At 31.7% G+C, this 25,048-nt stretch overlaps 1 protein-coding gene across 1 annotated transcript in view; it reads left to right on the forward strand.

Moving 5' to 3' along the window:
• The window catches only part of Stpg2 (sperm tail PG-rich repeat containing 2), a 521,628-nt gene that overhangs the window by 37,845 nt on the left and 458,735 nt on the right, over positions 1 to 25,048 (forward strand). The gene's annotated exons all lie outside the window — the stretch shown is intronic.

Consider the following 25,048-nt stretch of genomic DNA (forward strand, 5'->3'; position numbering starts at 1 on the left):
AAAGGTGAAAAAGGTTTTGGTTTCACATTAGGATTTTATTCCTAAATAGAACTTATGTGTAATAAGCTTTGAATATCAGTAAAATGTCAGTAAAAATACACAAAAATTAAAGTAAAAAAATTGTTTTCTGTTATAAATTGATGTTTAATGGAAACCTTATTTATTTAGATATCTTACTGTTATATTTTTTAAGAGCCTTCTTTCATAGTGGTACCCTGCATTTTTTGTAAGGAGGAGTTTTTATTAGATTTCAAATTAATATTAGTATGCTCATACCATTGTAACCATTGCATTGTTTACTGTATTGTTAGATTTCTATAGTCTGAGATAATTTTCTTTTGAAATTGTAGAATGGTAATTTTAAACATGAAGAATTATAATTGGTAAAAATGAAGTAAACTGGACTTATTTTTAAATATTAGCATCTCTGTGTTTTTTCTCATTCTTTTTATATTAACTGTAAAATCTCTACTTCATTACATTTCCTGAGCAGGGAGATTTTGCTTTTATTGTTTAGCATAGTACCTAGAACATGAAAAGGGCTTAATCAGTATTTAATAAATGCATCATTTTTCAAACACTAACATTGTTTTATATTTAATAGTAACAAATGTTTTTAAAACATAAATATTATTTTCTGTAATTGTATAAAGATTTTTAATGTCTTAATCTTTTAGTTCATTTTCAAAAAAGGAATCTCTGAATTTGATAGTCCTTTCTCATATTCAGGGACTACTCCCACTACCATTTTACTTTCCTTTTGAATTCTTTTCCATTTATAATTATTGTTAAGTCAGGTCAAATATTATCTCATTATTATCCTAGTGTATATCATTGTTATTTGCTACACATGGTAAAATGCTAGAAGATAGGGATGGTAATACTTGGTTTGTTGGGTGAATGGGTGTGAGAAGATGTGAATATTCTAAAATTAAGATTTTATTGCTTCTTGTTGTGTTCTTTTCTATTGAGATCTAACATACAGCTAGATTTGACTATATTTAAGGGTAATTTACCTCCAATTATTTGTATTGAAATACATTTTTTTAAAAATGTGACTTTTCCCAGGGGTTTATGTATCTTTTTTAATTATATGTAATGTGTCTCTTATTCTAAAGAATCAAATCTGTGGAAATAATTCTGACAAAATCAGAATGTTGAGGTACTAAAAGGTGTTTGCAATTAAAACAGACATATAAAGTATTATTATTTTCTGCATATTTGATATAAAACTAATAAATGTTTTATTCAAGATGATTTGTACAACCACTTTTTTTTTTAAAAAAAGAACGTCCTGAAACTAAGAAAATAAAATAGAAAGAATCACTTTTTCTATAATTCCAGCTAGTCAGGATGTTGAGGCAGGATGATTACAAGTTAGAGGCTAGCCAGGGCAACTTAGTGAGACCCTGGCTCAAACTAAAAATAAAAAAAATAAATAGACATAGGGTCTCTGGTTTAATTCCTAGGTCCTTGATCCACTTTAAGTTAAGTTTTGTGCATGATGAGAGATAGGGGTTTAATTTCATTTTGTTGCATATGGATTTCTAGTTCTCCCAGAACCATTTGTTGAAGAGGCTGTCTTTTTTCCCAATGTATGTTTTTGGCGCCTTTGTCTAATATAAGATTACTGAAATTATGTGGGTTAGTCTCTGAGTCCTCTGTTCTGTACCATTGTCCTACCAGTTTATTTTGGTGCCAATACCGTGCTGTTTTGTTACTATTGCTATGTAATATAGTTTAAAGTCTGGTATAGTAATGCCACCTACTTCACTCTTCTTGCTAAGAATTGCTTTAGCTATTCCTGGTCTCTTATTTTTCCAGATGAATTTCATTTCATGACTGCTTTTTCTATTTCTGTGAGGAATGCCATCGGGATTTTGATTGGCATTGCATTAAATCTGTATAGTGCTTTTGGTAGTGCATTTTGGCACTATTAATTCTGCCTATCCAAGACCAATGGATATATTTCCATCTTCTAAGATCTTCTTTAATTTATTTCTCTAGTGTTCTTTAGTTTTTGCTACAAAGATCTTTCACCTTCATTGTATCAGATTAGGCCACTACTTCCTTAATAAGACTCCTATAGTGCAAGATTTAAAATAAAGAATTAATAAATGGGATGGATTCAAACTAAAAAGCTTCTTTTCAGCAAAATAAATAGTCAGTGAGGTGAATAGAGAGCCTACAAATTTTTGCCACTTGCACATCAGATAGAGAACTAATCTCTAGGGTATATAAAGAACTAAAAAAGCTAAACACCAAAATAACAAATAACCCAATCAATAAATGGGTTAAGGAACTGAACAGACACTTCTAAGAAGAGGATACACAATCAATCGACAAATATATGAAAAAATGCTCATCATCTCTAGCAATCAGAGAAATGCAAATCAAAACCACTCTCAGATACCATCTCACTCCAGTTAGAATGGCAGCTATTAGGAAGACAAACCACAAGTGTTGGCGAGGATGTGGGGAAAAAGGCACACTCATACAATGCTTGTGGGACTGCAAAATGGTGCAGCCAATATGGAAAGCAGTATGGAGATTCCTTGGAAAACTGGAAATGGAACCACCATTTGACCTAGGTACCCCACCCCTTGGTCTATACCCAATGGACTTAAAAACAGCATATTATGGGAGCACAGCCACATCAATGTTTATAGCAACACAATTCACCATAGCTAAACTGTGGAACCAACCTAGATGCCCTTCAATAGATGAATGGATAAAAAATGTTGCATATTTACACAATGGAATATTGCTCAGCAATAAAAGATAATAAAATCATGGCATTTTCAGGTAAATGGATGGAGTTGGAGAAGATAATTCTAAATGTAGTTAGCCAATCCCCAAAATACAAATGCTGAATATTTTCTCTGATATAAGGAGACTGACTCACAGTGGGGTAGGGAGGTGGAGCATGGGAGGAATAGACAAACTCTAGATAGGGCAGAGGGGTGGGAGGGAAGAGAAGGGGAACGTGTGGTTAGAAATGATGGTGGAATATGATGGACATCATTATCCAAAGTACCTGTGTGAAGACATGAATTGGTATGAATATACTTTATATACAACCAGAGATATGAAAAAATGAGCTCTATATGTGTAATATGAATAGTAATGCATTTTGCTGTCATATATTAAAAAATCAATAATTAAAATAAAGAAAAAAAGATGGTGGAATGAGATGGACGTCATTATCCTAAGTACATGTATGAAGACATGAATGATGTGAATATACTTTGTATACAACCAGAGATATGAAAAATTGTGCTCTTTCTATATAATATGAATTGTAATGCCTTCTGCTGTCTTATATAACAAATTAGAATAAATAAGCAAATAAATAAGTAAATAAATAAATAAATAAAAATTAATGAATTAAAAGAGCTGGGCATCTAGCTCAGTGGTACAGTTCTTGCCTAGCAGGTCCAATGGCCTGGATTCAATCCATAGTACATGAAAAAAAAAGCAAATACCCTTTTATTTCTTTGCCCTATAAGTATTAAAAAGAACAAGAATTTGAGTGAGGTACTTGAAATAATAGGGATTTTAATGTATGTGTCATTTCTGAATGTTTTATTGTCATTCAGAAATCACAATCTGTAAATTTGGATTTGAATTTTAAGGTAATGAGGGAACATGAACTCTGCTTTTTCATAAACTACAGATTTCTTGGCTCATATAATGCAAAATGAATGGTGTTTTTTTTTCTCCCAATGATTATTAATGACATGGGATTACTAAACTTTCTGTTATTTTGTTATGTTCACAACCAAATTCTGACTCTGTATTTTTAAGTGTAAGTAAGCAAGTAGGAAAAATCTGCTTACTAGAGATGACTTACAAGTGTTGAGTTTGAATGACTGTTGTCATTATCGGAAGTGGTTATCACAGACGCTGCTCACTCTGATGAGCAGATGATGAGTTCAGTTTTAGACAGTTGAATTTGGAGAAAAATTACTAATAGTGTCAATTTTAAAATAGAATTTATAATACAAATTAGGAATAGAGATACACATTTTTCAGTCTGTCCCATGAAGGTGATAATTGAAGTGATGAAATGGCTACAGATGAGAATGCATAGATGAGAGGAAATTTCAGAACGAACCTTTGAGGAACAATCACATAAGGGAGTGAGTGAGGCATGATAGATGTGCCAGAGGAGAAATAATTATTGAAGTAGGAAGTGAGTTGGGGAATTTAGATACAAAATGATAGAGTTTCAAAAAAGAGAGGGTATAGAAATATATTTATTTTTATAGGACAATGATCCTGGTAAATCATTAAACAAAAAAGCAGATTATAAAATGGTATACATATTGTCATTTTTAAAATTTTATGAATATATTTCCTTGCATTCATAGTCAAATATTTGTATTGATTAACTCAGAGTGCTGAGGTTATGATTGATTTTTTTGGTCAACTTTTATTTTCCTCTATTATTTAGTTTTGTTTTTGGTGCTGGTAGTGATCAAAATCAGGGCCTTGTGCCTACAAGTGCTATACCAATAAACTATACCCCTAGCTTTATGATTGATTTTAATTTACCCTCCTTGCATGGTTGAATTTTCTATTGTTCTAAAGGCACATGTAATATAATTTAAAAGAGATAATGAAGCTGCAAGAAAGGTTTTAAGAGGAAGAAATAGATGCTGGAGAAGGTGCAGGTCAAGAACAGGCTTTGTTAATAAAAGGAATTTGGAGAGTAAATATTTTAAGGATTGTTGAGTATTGAGAGAGAAGTTCTGATGGCAGATGCAAGTTAGATTCTGTGCAATGAGTTAAATGGGGTCAGGCATTAGAAGCACTGAATATATATTAATACTATACTTTCCAGAATTTTGTTGTTAAAGAGAAGAAGAAAAACTGGAGTAGATTAAGAAGATAGCACAATAGGGGACAATTTATTTTTAGATGGATGTATATTCTTATAATAGTTGAAGGATACTGTAGAAATAGAGGAGTGGCAAAAATACATAGATGAGATAATTAGTATAGTAAGGTTCTATACAGAAACAGATAATAAGCAAAGGAATTCAATGCATAAACAGTTGGTTTACATTAGAGAGGAAGAGAAACCTCTTTATGAAAAAGGAGAAAGAAAGAATGATGAAATAAGTAAGGGGTCAGGCATCTTTTTCTATAAAGGGCCAGATAGTAAATATTTAGTTAGGACTATATAGTCTCTTTCACGCATATTCAACTCTGTTGTTGTAGTATGAAAGGAGCCATAGACAATGTATAAATCAATTATGTCCCAGTAAAATTTTCACTTATAAAAGCAGACAGTAGATTAGATTTGACTCATAGGATATAGTTTGCTGACCCCTGAAAGAGACATATTGATGTGTATAGGAGATACATTGGCTTATGTTATTTTGTTGACATAGACATCAAGGTCTTCTTGAGGGCACCTGGAGATCCAGGTCCATTAAGAGGAGCAGAATTAGTTACTGCTTAGGAAGTATGAGCTGGTAAATTTGGTGTGGGGAGGCTGAATATCTTTGCTTTTGTTCTTGGTTTTTAAGATTCAGGTGATGCACTGACTTCTACAATAGATGACATATAAAAATTAGTTATAGGCAGTGATTTCTTGAAATTGTCTTATATCAAGCCTGTTGCTTTTTCCTTATTTTCCAGAATCTCAGATTTCCGACTTGTATTTGCCCTTTTATTCCTCCTTTGGGGCTTAGAAAGTTTCTCTTTCTCTTGGTAACTCAGAACTTTCTGGGCTTGGCAAATCCAGGGTATTTGTGTCTTACTGTCTGTAAATGGGAAATAACTACATGGTAGAAGAGGGAATTTAGTTTTTTCAAATTCTTTTCTTAACATGTTTATCTTTGTTTCCTATATCTTTACAAGTTTTCCTTAAAATTAATTTCTTTTTAAATTTAGAAATTTGTTTTACTTTTTAAAAAATAGCTTTATTGACATCTACTTCACATATCATACAGTTTATTCAATTAAAGTATACAATTCAATGGTTTAATATATTTATAAAATTGTGTAGCCATCATCATAATCAATTGCACAATGTTTAATTTACTCTAATTGCAAGTCATTCCTTGTTCTCCTCAACCTTGCTAACTATAAGCAATCACCAGTTTACTTTCTATCTTTGTAGATTTTCCTATTCTAGACGTTTCAAAAACAGAATTGTGCTATATTTGTGCTTTTTGACTGGCTTCTTTCACTTGTCATAATGTTTTCTATGTTTTACCGTGTATAAGTTAATAATTCATTTCTTTATATGACTGACTAGTATTCATTCTGTGGCTATGCTGTATCTTGTTTATCCATTCATCAGGTGATGAACATTTGGGCTATTTCTACTTTATGAGCAAGAACAAAAATAGTAAGTGTAATTACTAAATGAAAGTATAATAATAATACACATAAAACTAAAGCTGCTGTAAACATTTGTGTACAAGTCTTTGGCTGTAGGTTTTAATTTACCTCGAATCTGTACCTATAGATGGAATTGTTAGATAATACGTGTTTCTAGGGCTGGGGTTGTGGCTCAGTCGTAGAGTGCTTAGCCTAGCACTTGTGAGGCCCTGGGTTGGACCTTCAGCAGCACATAAAAATAAATAAATAAAATAAAGTTATTGTGTCCAACTACAACTAAAAAATAAATATTTAAAAAATATTGTGGTTCTATGTTTATCTTTTTGTGGAACTGTCTTATAAATCGGTAGCATTTGCATCATGTTCAGCAAAGTATGAAAGTTACAATTTCTTTAATACTTGCTATTATTGTTTTGTATTTTTATTATAGCCATCCAAGGGTACATGAATAGTGTCTCATTGTGGTTTCAATTTTCATTTTCCTAAGGACTGATGATATTAAATATCTTCCATGTATTTGCTTGACATATTTATATCTTCTTAAGAAAAATATATAGTTAGATCTTTGCCCATTTTTACATTGAATTATTGTCCTTTTATTATTAATTTAAGAGTTCTATTGGTTTGCTTTTGTCTGAATTTACAATTAATAATATTGAATAACATTTCTTGTAAATGTAATCTTTTATATATGTTTATGTTCCCAATTCAAACATAGTTGTTAGAGTGCAAAATTCTTGCATTATATTTGTATACCTATAGTTAGCAAAATACATACATTTAATAATCCTTTCTTGAATGAATTTATTGCAGTTCTGAAAAATGGGCATATTTATTTTCAAGTTAGAATTAGGGAAAGAATTCTTAGGATTTCTCTTTCCTCCCATTTATACTATTTACTTAGCAATGTAGGTGTTAAATCAATAAGATGATTTTAAAAGTTCTGTTTTATCTTTGGATTTAAACATTTTTCTGATTTTACAACATAAAATAATAAGAATATAATTTAATGAATGTGTTTTTTTAATCATCATAACTATCTTTAAGATCTATTTTACTCTGTTACATACACAATGTTTTTTCAACACATATTTTGAAAATATATGGTATTCTGATCCTCCAAGAATTTCTGTTAAAAACACAAATATTAACTTTCATTCAACCTGAATATTTTCTTTAGGAGTTTGTTTTGCCTTTGGTAATAAAAAAATCATCTTAATATTTTAATTAATATAAATCTCTAAGAAAATTCTCTACTTTGCAAAATACTTAACAGTTGCATCTATTGAAGTGCTTTGATTTGGTAATACAAAGTGCATGAAGTTGTATTGACTTTTAATGAAAAAATTTCAAAAAACAGTAAAATTTCACTAGGTGGCGCCAATACTTTGGATCTTTACTAATATAAAACCTTATTTATTCATTAATTTCTCATATTTATTAAAACAAACATTTAAAAATGACATGGCAAGGGCTGGGGTTGTGGTTCAGTGGTAGAGCGCTCGCCTAGCACTACAGTGTGTTGGCACTGGGTTCAATCCTCAGAACCACGTAAAAATGAAATAAAGATATTGTATGTCCACCTACAGCTAAAAAATATTAAAATAAATAGATAAAATGATATGGAAAGATATAAAACTTTCCCTTGTAATTCATTTGAGCAAATTTATATTGGAAATTTTAGCTATTTTGTTAATTCTGTCTCATGGAAATAACCCAGATTATTCATTTAAAATTTTTATTAATATTCCATGTTACAGTTTAGATGTGAGGTAACCCCCAAAAGCTCATGTTGATATAATTCAAGAAAATTTAAAGATGAAATGATTGAGTTATGAGAACCTTACCTATCAGTGCATTAATCCATGGATATGGATTACTGTAGTGGTTACTGTATATAGGTAGGTTGTAATTGGAGGTGGTGGGTCATTGGGACTGTGACTTTGGGGTATATATTTTGTCCTTGATGAGGGAGTGTCTCTCTCTGTTTCCTGGTTCCATGTTCTGGGCTGCTTTCTTTCACAGCGCTCTTCCAGCATGATGTGGTGCCTTATCTTGGGCCCAGAGCAAAGGAGCTGGACATCTATGGACTGAGACCTCTGAAATTATGATCTCCCCCAAAAACTTTTTTTCCTCTAGTGTTCTTGTCAGGTCTTTTGGTCACAGCAGCAAGAAAGCTTACTAAAATATTCTACTTGCAAATAAACTTTTTCCTACTTATATTTTGTAAAAATTTATAAAAATTGTTAGAGTTTTAAAAGCTTTATTTTAAGATGTAATTAATAACCTAGTGTTTTCCTAGGATTAGTATAAGATAACCTAAAAATAATTTATTAATAGTAAGTAGATCTTAGGAAGTTGTAATTCTAAATGATTTTAAATTATGATTTTTTTAAAAAAACTTTAGTCATAAGGACATAAAAGGCAGAGTAGCCTTTTTGATATTTTTGGTTTATATTATAAGTGGATTATGCCATTATTAATGATGTGAAATTTTTACTTTTTTGGTTATCATTATTAGTCTTTAATACTTATTGAATTACCTGATTGCTTGGCTTTATAATAGGCACTTAGCAATTTATTGCAGTTAGAAGTAGTGATGGCCTTGATAGAGCTTGTTTTGAGAATGAACAGAGATTTAAGAAGACTTGCACACAATTAACTATATTTTCCTCCCAACACATATTAGTTGTTCATGTTAGAGTTACTGCCTCCAAAAGCTTTGAGTGTTTACTTTTCTCATTATCTAAGAAAACTTTTATAGTGTATAAGTTGGATTTCAAAAAGGAAAAAAGAGATGGGACTAAAGATTCGAATCATTGAAAGAAAAAGGGACAAAATTATGAGTGGGCAAAAGAATGAAGAAAAGATTAAAAATATTTAGTTATTGATTAAACAGATATTCAATACCCTTTGTAAGAATACCTGATGTCTTTTAAGTCTAACTGTAAAATAGTTTGTATTGTCACTGATGAATTTAACACACTGAGGTCATATTCATTCATGGTAAAATGTTAGGCGCTATATAAAATAAGTAAAGCTTTGGACTTATGTTTTAGTGGTGAACAGTTCAGGTTTTAGAATCACATAACATTCAATTACTTCCTCTGTTACACACTAGCTGGGTAACTAGCCATTCCTGCCATTCTGAGCCTCAATATTTTCCTTTCAAATCTCTACATGTAAGTAATAATATATATGAAGAAGTTATTGTGAGAATTCACTGAACTGTGATTACATACAAACACACACATAGGCACATATACTCATACTGCCTAATAGTATCTGAGTTATTAAAGCTAAGTAAATGATATAAATTTCCATTTAATGAACAATGGATTAAGCATTTACTGTGTACTGTAGATAGGAAGATGATGAATAGGGCAAAGTTTCTTTTTTTCTTTTTTTGATGGGCAAAGCTTCTTGAATTGAAGAATTCATATTCTTTGTTGGAAGATAGAATTTTGTAAACAATTAGCAATGAAATCCAAATAAGTTTCAGTGGGACTTTTAGGGTAGAACCAGTTTGATCCTGCTTGAGGGATGACAGAAGTCAACAAAGAATTCCAAAGTATGTTTGGGTTATATTTTGAAGGACAAGTAGGGATTTATCATATGGTGTGTAACTTTCCAGGCAATGAGGATGTGTAAAGCCATGAAAGTGTGAGAAGGCAATTTTAAGTTTTACTTATAGATGGTGATGATCCAGTAAATGTTTTAAGCAGGTGATTCATGAACAGATTTGTAATTTCAGAAAGAGGACAATCAACTGGATGGGATTTTGGGAAATGGGACAGAGAGCTCATGACATGAAGAACAGAGGTTCACATTGTGGATGGCTGTACTAACAGTGAAATGAGGGAGAAGTGACACAAATTTTGTTGTTAGTATTGATTTTATCTAATGATTAATCTATGTCTGAGGATGAATGAAAAGGAAGTATTAATGATTTCTTATGGATTTTTCACTTAGAATACTGGGTGAGTGGTGTTGTGAAGAATTGGAGAGAGAGAATATAGAAAGTATATCATATTGTGTGCATATGTGTGTGTACACTACTGGGGAATCAATATTTTAAGCATCTTTTTGTTATATAGGCAGAAATGTCAGGAAGGCAATTAGAAAACTGGAAAAATCTGGACAAGAGGTTTATGAAATCAGTCTTTGCAATAAATTATATAATCCATAGGGAGTGAGTATTCAATATAGGTGAAAGAAGGTTAAGCTAAGAAAGAAGTGAAGGATAATATTATGGCAGGATTAGAATGAGGAGGTATAATCTCACAGGAGCCAGAGGAGGACTGAATTTTAAGAAAGTCGTTGCCACCTGTATTATATACTTTGGGTTGGTTAATAAGAATGAGAGTTGAAAATTATCCAATGAGTTTTGAAGAATTAAAAATTTTTCTTAGTTATAGATGGATACAATATCCTTATTTATTTATTTTTTTATGGTGCTGAGGATAGAACCTAGTGCCTCACGCATGTGAGGCAAGCATTCTACCACTGAGCTACAGCTCCAGCCCCAATTTTGAAGAATTTTGGGATCATTGGTTACTTTAGCAAAGTACATCTGATGGCCAGATGGAAGTAGACTGAAGAAAGAATGAATGATAACAAAGATAATTCTAGGAATATAGATGTATATTCATATATTTCAGAGATCTCTCCTGGAATGAAAGCAGGGAATAAGCTCTTAAATGTCTAGTCATCAGTCCTTCTCCTGGAACACCCATTTCCGATCATGTGGCTGACTCCCATTCATCCTTTGAGATTCCATTTTCTGGTGATCAATGTATACTTCAGTTGTGGCATTTATAATGTTGTAATATTATCATCTATTTCTTTGTTCCTGCCAACAGACCATTGCCATTCTTGAGGTCAGAGATTGTGTTTTAACTGATTATTAATCCTTAACATATGGTGGATTAAAAGAATTTTTGAATGAAGGAGTAAAATTATATTGAGCTGATTTTTAAGGGAAGTATCGGATTGGTGGAAAGTAGATAAGGAAATTTTGAGTAGAAGTTGAAAACAAAAGATATGTATAGCTAGCAGACTAATGACTTGGTGAGTGTGAATAATGTAAGCTGGAGAGGTCCAGAGTACATATAAATTATATTAGTCATTCTTAAGCAGAAAGATATGAAGAAGTTATTCATGTTGTTTATTGTGATAAGGTTTGCTTTAAAAAACTTCTTTATATCTAACTCATTCCTGAAGATATGTTGGAAAGCAAATATTGGGGTAGCAGGACCCTGTATTATATTGAAAAAACAATAATATATCTGGCCCATGCAAAATTCTAGATGAATTTCTCAAATAAAATATCTATGCTCATCTATATTACAGTTGCCCAAAGATTTCTTCTAAGTATATAAAATATTATTTACTTAATTTTTAAGGAAACCTCTAGAGCTCACTTGTATGTGTGTAGAACTGTGATATTGTTCTAAATCAGATATTACTTTTTAATTTGCAAAAAACATGTCCTGTAATATAAATAAACAACGAAATAGAATGCTATAGATTCTAAAAGTATGCAAAGTGTCCCAGTTGCTTCTTTCCTCAGCCACCTGGAAGAAGCAAAAACTGAGACCAGTGAAGTGCTAAATCTGGAGCAGATGAGAATGGGAGGAGTTGGGAGATGATAATTGCAGCAATGTGTACTGTACTTTAAACAAAACCATACAGTAGTGCTTTTATCAGGAAAAAGGCCAAGATGAGGCTTCAAACCACTCTATATCCCTTGTAAACCACATATATCCTTATTTATGTAAGGTCAGTGTTTTTCTGGCATGAGTCTATAGATTCATTATAGTATATTGAATTTTGGGTAAGTTTGGCAAGTTATTATTTAAATATTTGGATTCAGGTAGTGATAGTTTGAGTAATGATGGAAATCTATATTTAACTATGTTATTTTAAAAATAAAATGAAATGCTTTTTTTTTGGTGAAATTGTGTTTTTTTTAAATTGCCAAATCTTATTATTCTGAAAATATAAAAAGGCAGAGTTATTTCTTACTATTGTGTATTTTTAAAAATTATTTTTATGCCTCTTTTTGATATAAAGTCATAAATAATGAAAAATTATAGCATGAACTTTTTGGAAGTTAGATTTCAGTGTGAGTTTTACTCTAATGTTTGGTAGTCACGGGCCCCTGTACAAATTACTTAATTTTTTTTTTTTTAAATCAGGGAATGAATCCAGGGGCCCTTAACCACTGAGCCACTTTCCCATATCTTTTTATTTTGAGAGAGAGTCTCAATGAGAGTCTCCATAAGTTGCTTAGGGTCTCACTAAATTGTGGGGGTGGCGTTGAACTTGAGATCATTCTACCTCAGCCTTCTGAGCTACTGGGCTACTGGTATTACAGGTTTGTGCCATCATGTCTACCAAATTACTTCACTTTTTTTTTTTTTTTAGAGAGAGAGAGAGAGAGAGAGAGAGAGAGAAGAGGAGAGAGAGAGAGAATTTTAAAAAATATTTATTTTTCAGTTTTTGGTGGACACAAAATCTTTTTTTTAATTTTATGTGGTGCTGAGGATCAAACCCAGCGCCCTGCGCATGCCAGGCAAGCGCGTTACCACTTAAGCTACATTCCTAGCCCCAAATTGCTTCACTTTTGTAAGGCTTTCCTGTAACATGTAGAATAGCTTATAACTTGTTAAGAGAATTTAAGAATGCAGGGAGATGTACATACAGTAGTGCTTATTTTAGTGATAAATATGCTGCTAAAATTTTATTGTTTTCTATAATACCAAAATATAGTGAGTTTAAAGACAGAATGTGTCAAATTTTATTTTGGATTGTACCTACTGATATGCATTCATTTAATTTAATTGAATCAAGGTAGTATACTTGTTTTTTTTTGTTTTCAGTTTTTAATTTTTTTTTCTGTGTTCATCTGGTCTATTGCCTAATCCTGACATAAATCTGTTATATTTTTATGCTGGAACAAAACATTTATAAAAGGAAGATAAGAACTGTGATGCCCCTGATCATTCCACACACAACAATTATTTGTAAATTAATCATAGACCAAAATGTAAAAACTAAATTATAGAACTTCTGGAAGGAAAAATATGGGAATAATCTTTATAGCTTTTGAGAAGAAATATATTTTTAGACCACACAGAAAGCATAAAAGGAAAAACTGATAAATGGACTTCAAAATTAAATACTTTCGCTCATTGAGTCACTGTCAGAATAATGGAAAGACTGGTTGAGAGTGGGAGAAAGTATTTGAAAAACATCTATCTGACAAAATAATTGTACCTAGAATAAAAAAGAACTCTTACAACTCAATAGTACTAAGACCAAAGACTCATTAAAATATCAGCAAAAGATTTGCACAGAAGAATGTCAAATAAGCACAAGAAAAGTTGCTCTGAATTATTAGTTACTAGGGAAATGCAAATTAAAACCACAATGACATGCCAAATGCCCCCTTATTTGAATGGCTATAATTAAAAACACTGGCAATGTCAAGTGCTTATGCCTAATATGCAACTGGAAATCTTCATACATTGCTGTGGGAATATAGAATAATAAGCCTACTTTGGACAATATTTGACAGTTTCTTAAAAGTTAAAATATACATACTCTTATGGTGTAGCTACTCCATTCCTAAATATTTATGTAACAAATGAAAACAAAAATTCACCAAATACTTGTATAGGTATTTTTATGGCAACCTTTATTTGTTAATATGGATGTTTTAGAAAACTGGAAACAACTCAAATGTCATCACTAGGTGAATGGATAAATAATTTGTGTGATATTCATACAATGTAATGCTATTAGGCACCGGAAAGAACTAGCCATAGAGTCACTCATTCACAAAACCATATGGTCAATCTCAAGAACATCCTCCCAAGGAAAAGAAACCAGATATATAAAAAAACCACTTTATATCCATTTATGTAAAACTCTAGAAAAAAAAATCTATAGGGCTGGGGATGTGGCTCAAGTGGCATGCGCGGGGCGCTGGGTTTGATCCTCAGCATCACATAAAAATAAAATAAAGATGTTGTGTCCACTGAAAACTAAAATAAGTAAGTAAATAAATAAATAGACATTAAAAAATTTTCTCTCTCTCTCCCTCTCTCTTTAAAAGAAAAACATAACTAATCTATAATAACAGAAAACAATTTAACTGTTGCCTGTGGTTTATGTGAAAGAATTATTTGAAAAGTAGCACAAGCAAACTTTTTGGGGTAGTGGAAACTTTCTATGTCTTGGTTTTGATGGTGGTTACCAAAGCTATGGATTTGTCAAAATTCTATATATTGTTTTTAGTTACATCATTGGGTATGCAAATTGTATGATATATACGGTTTACTAGAATGTAAGCTGTGAGAGGGCATAGATTTCTATATTTTTAATTCACTGTTGTATCCTTACTTCCCAGACTAGTCATTCTGTGCTTACCATAGTTTATATATGAAGAATGAATTGGTAAAATCGATAGTATTTGACTTGATTAACCTATAAACACTTATTTTTCAGTACTATTTTTGTATGATCTTTTTAACTTGTCAATCTTGCATATTTTTCCCATTAGGAAAAGCTATTATTATTTATATACTAAAAATTATTTTTGATGTGGTAGTTAATACTTTATAAGAATTCCTATGAATAAAAGAGTTAAACTTCCCTAATGATTTGCTTGGCCTATTCACACTAAAAGGAAATTGGTATCATTGTGATATTTATATCAATTTTTTGGAAAGGAATAATTCTGATATTCTTAAATACTTATTTAATAGTGAATTATAAAGTTATCTTTTCACCATAATTTAAATTCACAGGAGATTTACTATTTATTTTTCAGAATTTTAGCTTAAGGACCATTATTGAATGTGTGGGTTTCTGAGATGGGGATGTGAAGGATTAAAAGACCAGTGGGACTGGTGTTCAGTGAGGAAGTGGAATGGTATAGGATGACACAGGTAGGGAGAGGCCAAATTAGGCAGGTTTTATTGGCCTTGGTAAGAAGTTTTAATTTTATTCTTAGGGTAATAAAATGTTTTGCATAGGGGAATAACATGACCTTTCTGCTATAGGGATACTAGAATGGAAGGGATAGAAGTAGAAAGAAAATTATGGCAATAGTGGCACTAGAGGTGAATAGATTTATTCAGGGTACAATGTGAATTGTGATAAGGGCTTTGTATGCCAATGTAAGGACTTTGCAATTTATTGTATTGTCAAAAGGGAGTCAGTGAAGAGTTTATCAAGGGAGTGACATGATTAGATTTGTCTAAAGTGAACTTGCATAGGGATGAGATGGGGAGAAGGAAGGCCAGGTACAAATTTCTTTTAGTCCATATAAGAAATATTGTACCTCTGAAGTCTTAGGTATGAAAGTAGTTCTGATCTTTTCATAAGAATAAATCAGGTCTGAAGGCATTTATCTGTGCAGTGGTTACAAAGTGGGTAGGACCTAACTGAGACTAACCCTGTTTCTAATGCTATGATGGGAGTAGGTATCCCTTATATATTAAGTAGATTCAAAATAAATGATAGAAAGTAGAAGCTGGAGGAATTCCCTGAGGCACTAGAGTAGGATATAGTTATATACTTGCATTGTGTTCAGTGGCCTCATTGGTAAGTGAGAAGTGTGCTGGTAAGGATAGCTCAACTGTCTTCATAAATTTTTCATAATCTTACTTCCTCCTACTTGATAGAGCTTCACAGTTCTTAATGCTTGACTATGTCTCTCAGTAATGGCTTATAGTACTTAGTATACTTAAACTTTTATCATAGCCTCTATTGAACTAAACTATTTAGGATGAATCTTGTTTTAGCTTTCTGTGCTGTTTCTATAAAGATCAAGTTTTGATTTTGGCCTCCTATATTTTTATTCTGCATTGGAAGATTTGGCAGCATGCTAGCTATTCTCAAGATTGAAATATTTTCAAGGATTGGAAATAGTGACTTCAGGACAGAGAATCTAGACTTTCTGGCAAAGATACAGGGGAACTTGACCTATGAATATAAGCCATGCCTCTAGAAAAAATTGCTTAACCAAATCTCTAACTTTTAATAAAATTTGATGCTTTATCAGAATAGTAGAATCAAGGGGATCCAGAAATTCTTATTATTTTGAGATTCTTGGAATGATGGTCCTTTTTTAGTTTTTTTTTTTTTAGACTTTAATTTTGAAGAAAAATTGATCATGATCTGTTTTAGTTAGCTTTTTTTTTTTTTTCTGCTAAGACCTGACCAGAATAATTATAGAGGATGAAAAGTTTATTTGGAGGTTCTTGGGTCTCAATTCAGCTGGCTCCATTCCCTGGGGCTCAGGGTGAGGCAGAACTTCTCAGAGAAGACATGGCAGAGGGAAATAGTTCACATAATTATCAGGAAGCAGAGAGAGACTCCACTCCCCACATACCAAATATATACTCCAAAGGCATTGCCCCCTAGGGACTTACCTGCTCCAGCCACACCCTACCTGCCTTCAGTTAGCACTCAGAATTCATCCACTGATTGGGTAAAGCTCTTAGGACCCAATCATTTCTCCTCTGAACCTTCTTGCATTGTCTCACACAGGAGATTTTGGGGAACATCTCACATCCAAATCATAACATGATCTCATAAATTACTTGATTACTTTGTAACTCTTGTTTTACCTTGCCCCAGGTATCCAGGAAGGGGAAGGTCAATGGACAATGACTACCTTGTGTTGGGGAAAAAAAAATAAAGGCACATTTTCTGACTTTGAAGAAACTGTAGTTTCATGAGGTGGTTCAGTACCCATTGATATTCAAATCTGATGTCACAGATAAAAGGATTGACAAGAGAATTAGACTTTGAGCAGTATGGTAGTTCCTTTTTTAAAACTTTGATGCTTTCAGCTTTTATTGTAGAACCCCTAATTCCAAGCTGTCTCAGCTTATAGAGTACTCTGACTTTCACAGAACACCACTCCTTTCAATGGATACTCTGATCTGAGAACTTGGCTTATTTGGTATAGCTCTCAGAGCTAAAGGGATATGGCAGAGGGCAGCATTTCTTTGAAAGCCAGGGCAAAGGCATTAACATAGCAAAGGTAGCATCTAAAATATAGATATGGAGGGAACGGAAAGTCCAAAGTATACTACTGGTTCTGACAAATGAAATTAGATTAGAAGTAGATAGGTAAGTATCTAGTAATTTAGTATCTTTTGAAGATCAATAATTAGTTGGTAAACATAGTATTTTATGATAAATTAGGTGGTAAACATAGAGATGTTTTAGGTAGAGTCAGAATAGAGAACATAAATAATATAAATGTTACCACTGTTTACTGGTGACAAGTTCTTGCTTCCTCAAATGCTGAATTATAACACCAGAGAAGCACACTGAGGCAAGTGTAGAGTGGAAAGTGGAAGGCTTCATTAAAGGATCACAGAAAAGATACCCCCACCCAGGAAGGAAAAGGTGGAATCAGTAGAAAGGGAAGGTGTTCCCTTTTTTATCTCTAAGGTCTTCTTTTAGTTCTCCCACATTCCTTGTCCTTTGTTTTCCTCTATCCAGCAGTGATAAAATGCGGGGTGGGGTGGTGGTGGGGGGGTGGTGGTGTGTGGAGACCAAAAGGTGGGAAATAGGTAGACCTATGGGGCAGGGAGGAGTAATCTGGGCAGGAAGGGCCTGGGGTGGTTTGATTAGCACCTCCCTGTTTGCTGAGAACTATTTCATTAATAATTCTTTGGGATGGGCCTTGGGAGCATTAACATTTAATTTCCCCAGGTATTGTTCTGATTTCCCAGGCTCAGATCAGACTCCATCTTCTTTATGGACTCCATTCTCTATATTGTCTCCATTTTCTTTATCATACTGGATATTAGACCTGATTTACCTAACTACACTAACTACCTGTCTTTAAATCTGGTTTCATAAACATTGTGAGGTGCATTTTAGTGCAGTACTGGCTCTATGTTTTGAAGATTGGGAAATTGCCTTAAAGGCTACAATAGAAATCATTCCATTGAGCTTGTACTATACCTTCTCCTTTCCAAAAGCATGAACACACCAATCTGTTTTCCAGTGTTTTCACCTTAGTTTATTATTTGTAATGGGTCTTCTTTGTTGATAGCCTGCTATATGTACATGAACCCCAGTACTTATAATTGATCTATGCCATGCTATATACTTTTTACTAGAAGATATTGAACACTTTCAAGGTGTCTTGAACTTTAATAGTCTCCAATTTTCAGTAAAAAATTATCTTTAAATAATTATTTTGACTTGAGCCTAGGAAGAATGCTGGTTTCAATTGTCTTGACATTATAAAAGCTAAATGAAAATTTCTGCAACTCTTCTGTGTTCTAAAACTAATGGCTTTCTTTCACCAGTGTCAAGAAAGTATACTTTCTTGGCCAGAGAATTCATCAAGGAGTCTATAACCTTAAGTCAACTACAGAAGTAATAAAACAGAATATTTAATCTTTTGTTTCTCTACCCTTAGGACCTTGCTCCTTCTCCATATTAATTTAATGAGATCTTTAGAAAGGACCTGTTGAACAATTTGGTTCCTGTTGATGCTTATCTCAAGGAATGTCATTTATTACTAAGACAAAATTCATGAATTTAACTTCATTAGCTGTCCTTCCTTCCTTTCTCCCCTTTCTTTTTTTCTCCTTCTATCCTTCTTCAAATTGACAAATAATGATATCTATAATGATATCTATCTCTCTATATATAAAATATATGTGGAACACCATATATATTTTATATGTATATACACATACATACAAATATCAATTAAGAAATGTTTTATCTCATATACCTTTTTTATTGGTATATTTAGCAATTTCAAGTACATAATGTATTGTTATTAACCAAAGTCACCATGCTCTACAATTCAGCTTATGAACTATTTCTTTTGTCCAGCTAAAATGTTTTATCCTTTGACCAACATTGTTTCCCAACTCCATATTACCTCTAGTAACCAATGTTCTATTTTCTGCTTCTGTGAATTTCATTTTTAGATTACACATAAAAGTAAGGCCATGTGCTATTTGTCTCTCTGTACCTGACTAGTTTCACTTAACATAATATCTTCCAAGTTTATCCATGTTGTTGTGAATGACACGGTTTCCTCCTTTTTTATCTCATCTTAATTAAATGGGAATTCCACATACATTAGGAGGGACCTTTATTACTTGAAAGTCTCTGACATTGTAGGCACATTCTCTGAAAGTCCAAGAAATTCAAACCTAGTTAGAGAAGAGGGCAGGGGTTGTGGCACAGGGGGCATAGTCAAATACTAGGAGGCACAGTCAAATATTAGGAAGCACCATAAAGAAACTACAGAACAAAAGCCATGTCAAGCCTAGGTGGACAATTTAAAGCAGCTTTGAACCAGAAAGAGATTCTTAGAAGAATTAGATTGCTCTTAGAAGAATTAGATTGCTCTGAGATCTGTTCTTTTGTAATTATCTCCCATTGCTTTGACTGACAGTTTCTGGTACCATGCTCTCTCTATACTTTCTTTACCTGCCCACATCATAACCTTGTCTATATATTACACACTGAATCTGCTATTAAAATTTTAATCTTTAGTAGAGACCCTACAGTCTCTTTTTTTCATTTTTGGAAGAATTATATGTGGGCTTGGAATACTAAAACTTTGTGAGATTTGGAAATACAATATAAGCAAATATGATTTGAATGAAAATTGTTGGTATTTAACTGAAAAATAAATAAAACCTTATTTTTTTGCCTATCAGATATTTCTTATACTTACTCAGAGTTGTTTTGCTCTTTGTCTGATATTTGGACTGTTTCATGTATAAAAATAACAGAATAAATGGCCATTAAGTAAGTAAAGTGTTGCTGTAAAACAAGGCACAATTATGGTATAAATCAAATGGATCTCACATGGTGATTATAAATTAGAAAAAAATTTGCTTCATTTCTGATTTATAGGTATGAATGTTGAAAAGTAACTTATTTTCTCTGAGTTTCTTAAATTTATAAAATGGGAGTTATGATACTTTTTTTCTTTTTAAAAATCTTTTAATTGACTTTTTAAAAATAAATGACAGCAGAATGCATTATAATTCTTATTACACATATACAGCACAGTTTTTCATATCTCTGGTTGTATATAAAGTAAGTTGCTTCCTACTTCACAGGATTATGAAAAATGAGATAAAGCATATGAAATCACTCATTGTAGTTAAGGCATTATGTGGATCTTAATTTTTGCTATTTGGAAAAAATCCATGTCTACTATTCTAACTGTAATATCCTAGTGTTATTTGAGTGACATGAGTAGTCTTGTATAATTTATCTTTGTTCATTATTTTTAAAGATAGAAGTTGTGAGAGCAACATAATTGCCTTTATACGAATAATGATGTTACTACTGCATTTCATAATGTTATTATTTTGTTGCTGTGTTTAGGATGATACTTCGAATTTGCCAGACTTTAAATTGAGTGGTCTAATTCTTTTTTCCTCTTCAGAATATTTACATTCAGTTTCTTTATTGAGTAGTTTAGATTTATTAGCCTAAAGGATACCTTTCTCTCTAAAAATAATTTGTGTCTATGTGTGTCTCTCTGTGTGTGCATCTTTTCATATGAATTGTTACTGTTAAGGATTGTAAAATAATCTCAGTGTAGTTTAGTAAGTTACCCACTCTAGTAAACTGATTTGCTATAAGAATAAATCACCTGTTTGTGACAAGCAAAAGTTAACCTTAAATCTCTGTATAGAAAGTTAAATTTGTAGCAATATAGTTTAGAAACTCCTTCAAACTTAAAAACCATTAAGCAATATTTCTCATAGTTTTATTTATACATAAAATATGCATATATTTTAAAATATACATTTTCTTTTTTTGATAATATATTTTTACTTTTCATATATAGTAATTTTTCTAAGAACTAGTTTTAATAGGGTCATATTTTCTTTAAGAACTTTGGTATAATGTAATACAGATTTTATTCTGAAAAATAACTGCATAGTTTTTATAACTATGAAAATATTTCATAAATTGGTTCCTGTAAGTGAATTTTCTTTTTGGAATCTGGAATGAATTGATAACTATTTCAAAGAAGCTAGTGACATTTAATAATATTTCAATAGTAACACTTTAGAGAAATTGATATTATAAAATGACATGTAAGTGTACCTAAGAGTTTTATGACAAGAAAATATTACCTTTTGTGTTTCATATATATAGTACTGCTGTATCATAATATGTAATTCATAGTTTGTGAGTTAGTCCATGGAGAAATTTAGGAGAAATTAGTTTCTCAAAAGTGCTAGCAAGGTTATTTTAAAATACTTAGTCTAATAATATTTTTCTAAGGATTGATAAAGACAGGTAGTGTAGAGTGAGTATGCAAGAGAAAGTGAGAACAGTGTCATGGTAAGACTAATGAGTGCCTGAAATACTCGTCTTTGCTTTTCAAACTAAACCTTTTAGGCCATCAATCAGTCAAGAGTGGCAGATAGTGACCATTAGGTGGATTCATTAACACCCTGCAGTCTGTTTGTATGGGGTGACCCACATCTGTCTTCATTAGAAGTTTTCTAGTTGCCAGCAGTGAACAGATGGGTCATTATTGCCAACACTGCCCTCTGGGCCTACCTGGAGGACATGCAAAGTCATCCCATCCAGAACACATATCCACATTTACCTACTCTGATGTGAGAACAATATTTTGAGTACTGGTGATTAAGATATTTTAGTTCTTAGGCTGCTTATGTAGATTCATATTTGTAAATAGTTTGTAAAAATATTATTTTGGAGGAGAGGGAAATTATTTGATGTATATTATATATTATAGATATTCAGAAAAGCTAGGCTGTACTTGAATTGTAAATTGGGAGTACTTTGATTATATATTTTTATTTATATTTCTTGAATTTAATAATAAAATTGAAAGACTTTAGTAGAGACCAAATATATAATGAATATGCTTTTTGTTGGTGACATGTCTACATCAAAAATACCTTGTATTTCATGATTTCCTTCAATGATCTAATGGACTTTAAGTAGGACTATACCATTTAATGTGATAAAAATTTAAAATTCACGCTCTTAAAAGCATATATATATATATATATATATATATATATATATATATATATAACTAGTCGGTTTTAAATAAAAGGCAAATCATGCTTATAGCCTTAAAACATGCACTTTTAGCATTGAATTATATCTTCTTTTTAAGAAAGAGAGAGAATTTTTTAATATTTGTATTTTTTTTTTTTTTTTTAGTTTTTATTTTACCTTTATGTGGTGCTGAGGATCAAACCCAGCACCCCGCGCATGCCAGGAGAGCACACTACCGCTTGAGCCACTTCCCCAGCCCTTGAATTATATCTTTAAAAAGACTCTCAGTGATAGCAAGCACTTTTGTAAGAATAGATTAAGTATAGTCATTGTAACATCCTGAGTGTAAATGATGAGAAGATATTGACTGTGCACATTTATCATTGGACTCCTGCTTCTCTCTCTCTCTCTCTTTTAATCTGATGGATTTTGTTCTTTAATCCTCAGGGTCACCACAAGTGCAGTATATACTTAGAACACTGAACAATGAAATGGTGTCACTCTTCTCAGTACTGTAGAGCAGTGTTTTAAATCTAGTATTCTTTATTTAGAAATTTGGAGGCTAGGGTTCTGGGAAATTGTGGTATTAAGAAATATTAGAAATTTTTAGAAAAGATATGACTAGTGATTTTATTTTCTTTCATGTAGATTCTGAGAGAAATATATCATGTCTCTCAAATAATAATAATAATACCAAAAGGCTAGATTAGCCTTTCTATTTTCTTAGGTGCAGGTATTCTTTGCCCAAGGAGTGTAATAAAGAAAATTATGTCCCCTTTTTGTTAAAATGTATTTTTTGTAGTGATGAACTCATGTTAGAATAGGAAGAGAAACGAAGATTTTTAAGAATCATAACATTCAAATTCTGTGGTGATTTCATGCATTGATTTTCAAGTTATGGAAAAAAGCAAAGAAAATAAAAGAATAGGAACGTGTATGGGGCACTTGCACAATACTTTACTTATACCATCAGGATTCTCACTGAAGCAACTGAAAATGACAAAAGATCATATCAATCACATGAAAATATTTCATTCTGAGAGTAGGAATTTCAATATTGGTGAACTTTGCTTTTTGATTTACCTTATTATATTTTATTGGTATTTGATTTTTAGGATTTATCATTACATGTGACATATGACAGTCTTTTACTGTTTTTTATCTTGTGTGATATTTAAAATAGTACCATACATAGTAACATTTCTTTGTTTTATCATTTTATCTCTTAATTTATCTTACATTTTGGCCTCAAGATCTCTTTATACTCTTAAAAACATTAAGAACACAAAATAACTTTTATGTTAGTTATATCTATTGATACTCATTATTAGAAATTAAAACTGAAAAAAACTTAAAACACAAGAAGAGTACTCAAGTATCTCTAAGAGGACAAAATTCAAATAGATAAATAGTCTTAATATTATGAAAATAATCTTGGTCTTGAGAGTTCTCTGAAGGGATAGCAGAAACTCCCCAGGGGCCACTGTAGCAAACTTTGATAATCATGACTGTAATATGTTTGAAGTTGGAGGTAGCATCATTTTTTTTGTTTATTGACTAAATGCCTATACTACAGGAGAGTCCTCAATGTGTATATTAGCTAATAGAAGCACAGATTATATTACCACATATATATTAAATTGTGTTTTAATATATATAGTTTTTAATAGAACTATTTTTTAGTTTAAAAGTAAAATTGTATCTTTTCCCCAAATATACAGTGAAAGTGTAATTTAGAATGAGTATGTTTCCTAACTATACCTGTTGGAATTATAGTGACCTTTAGATATATTGCTGACATTTGCAACTCTTATATCAAATGTCTTCTAACATTATATTGTCAGCAGGTAATATGAGAATTGATAGTTTGAAATGGCAGACTTAGGGAAAGTCATAAACTTTGAAACACCCATAACTACTTTTAATGTCAAAAATCACATATGGTCAACTTCAATATTTATTTTAGTTCTTCTAATATCTCTACAAAATTTCAAAATTATTACTTTAAAGAGTAATGTCTTTTTTTCTGTTAATTTATTTAAAATTGGCATATAAAATTGTACCTATTTAAAAAACAATATCCTGAAGAGAGAGAGAGAGAGAGAGAGAGAGAGAGAGAGAGTGTGTGTGTGTGTGTGTGTGCGCGCATATATATACATATACACATATATATTTATATTTATATCTTGTACAGTGGTTAAATATAAATAATTAATAATTACATCACCTTGTAGTTATTATTTTGAGGACAAAAACTTAATATCCACTCTCTTGGCATTTTTCAAGAATATATTGTTATTAACTATAGTCACTACACTTTACAAAAGATTTCTTGAAGGCACTCATCCTATCTAATTGAAAACACATCTTTTGACTAATATCCTCCCACCCTGAACACCTTTGATAACTACTGTTATGCACTCTTTTATTTGTCATCTTTTTAGATTCTCACATGAGTGAGATCATCCAGTATTTGTCCTTTGTGTCTGGCTTATTTCACTTAACAATGTTGTCCAGGTTCATCTATTATTGTAAACAACAGCATTTCATTCTTTTTAATGGCTAAATAACATTCCATTTACTTACACAATTCTTCTTTAGAAGAATCCTTGTGCAAAGTGCC

The sequence above is a fragment of the Callospermophilus lateralis genome, chromosome 8, assembly GCF_048772815.1.
Source record: "Callospermophilus lateralis isolate mCalLat2 chromosome 8, mCalLat2.hap1, whole genome shotgun sequence".
Taxonomy (NCBI): domain Eukaryota; kingdom Metazoa; phylum Chordata; class Mammalia; order Rodentia; family Sciuridae; genus Callospermophilus; species Callospermophilus lateralis.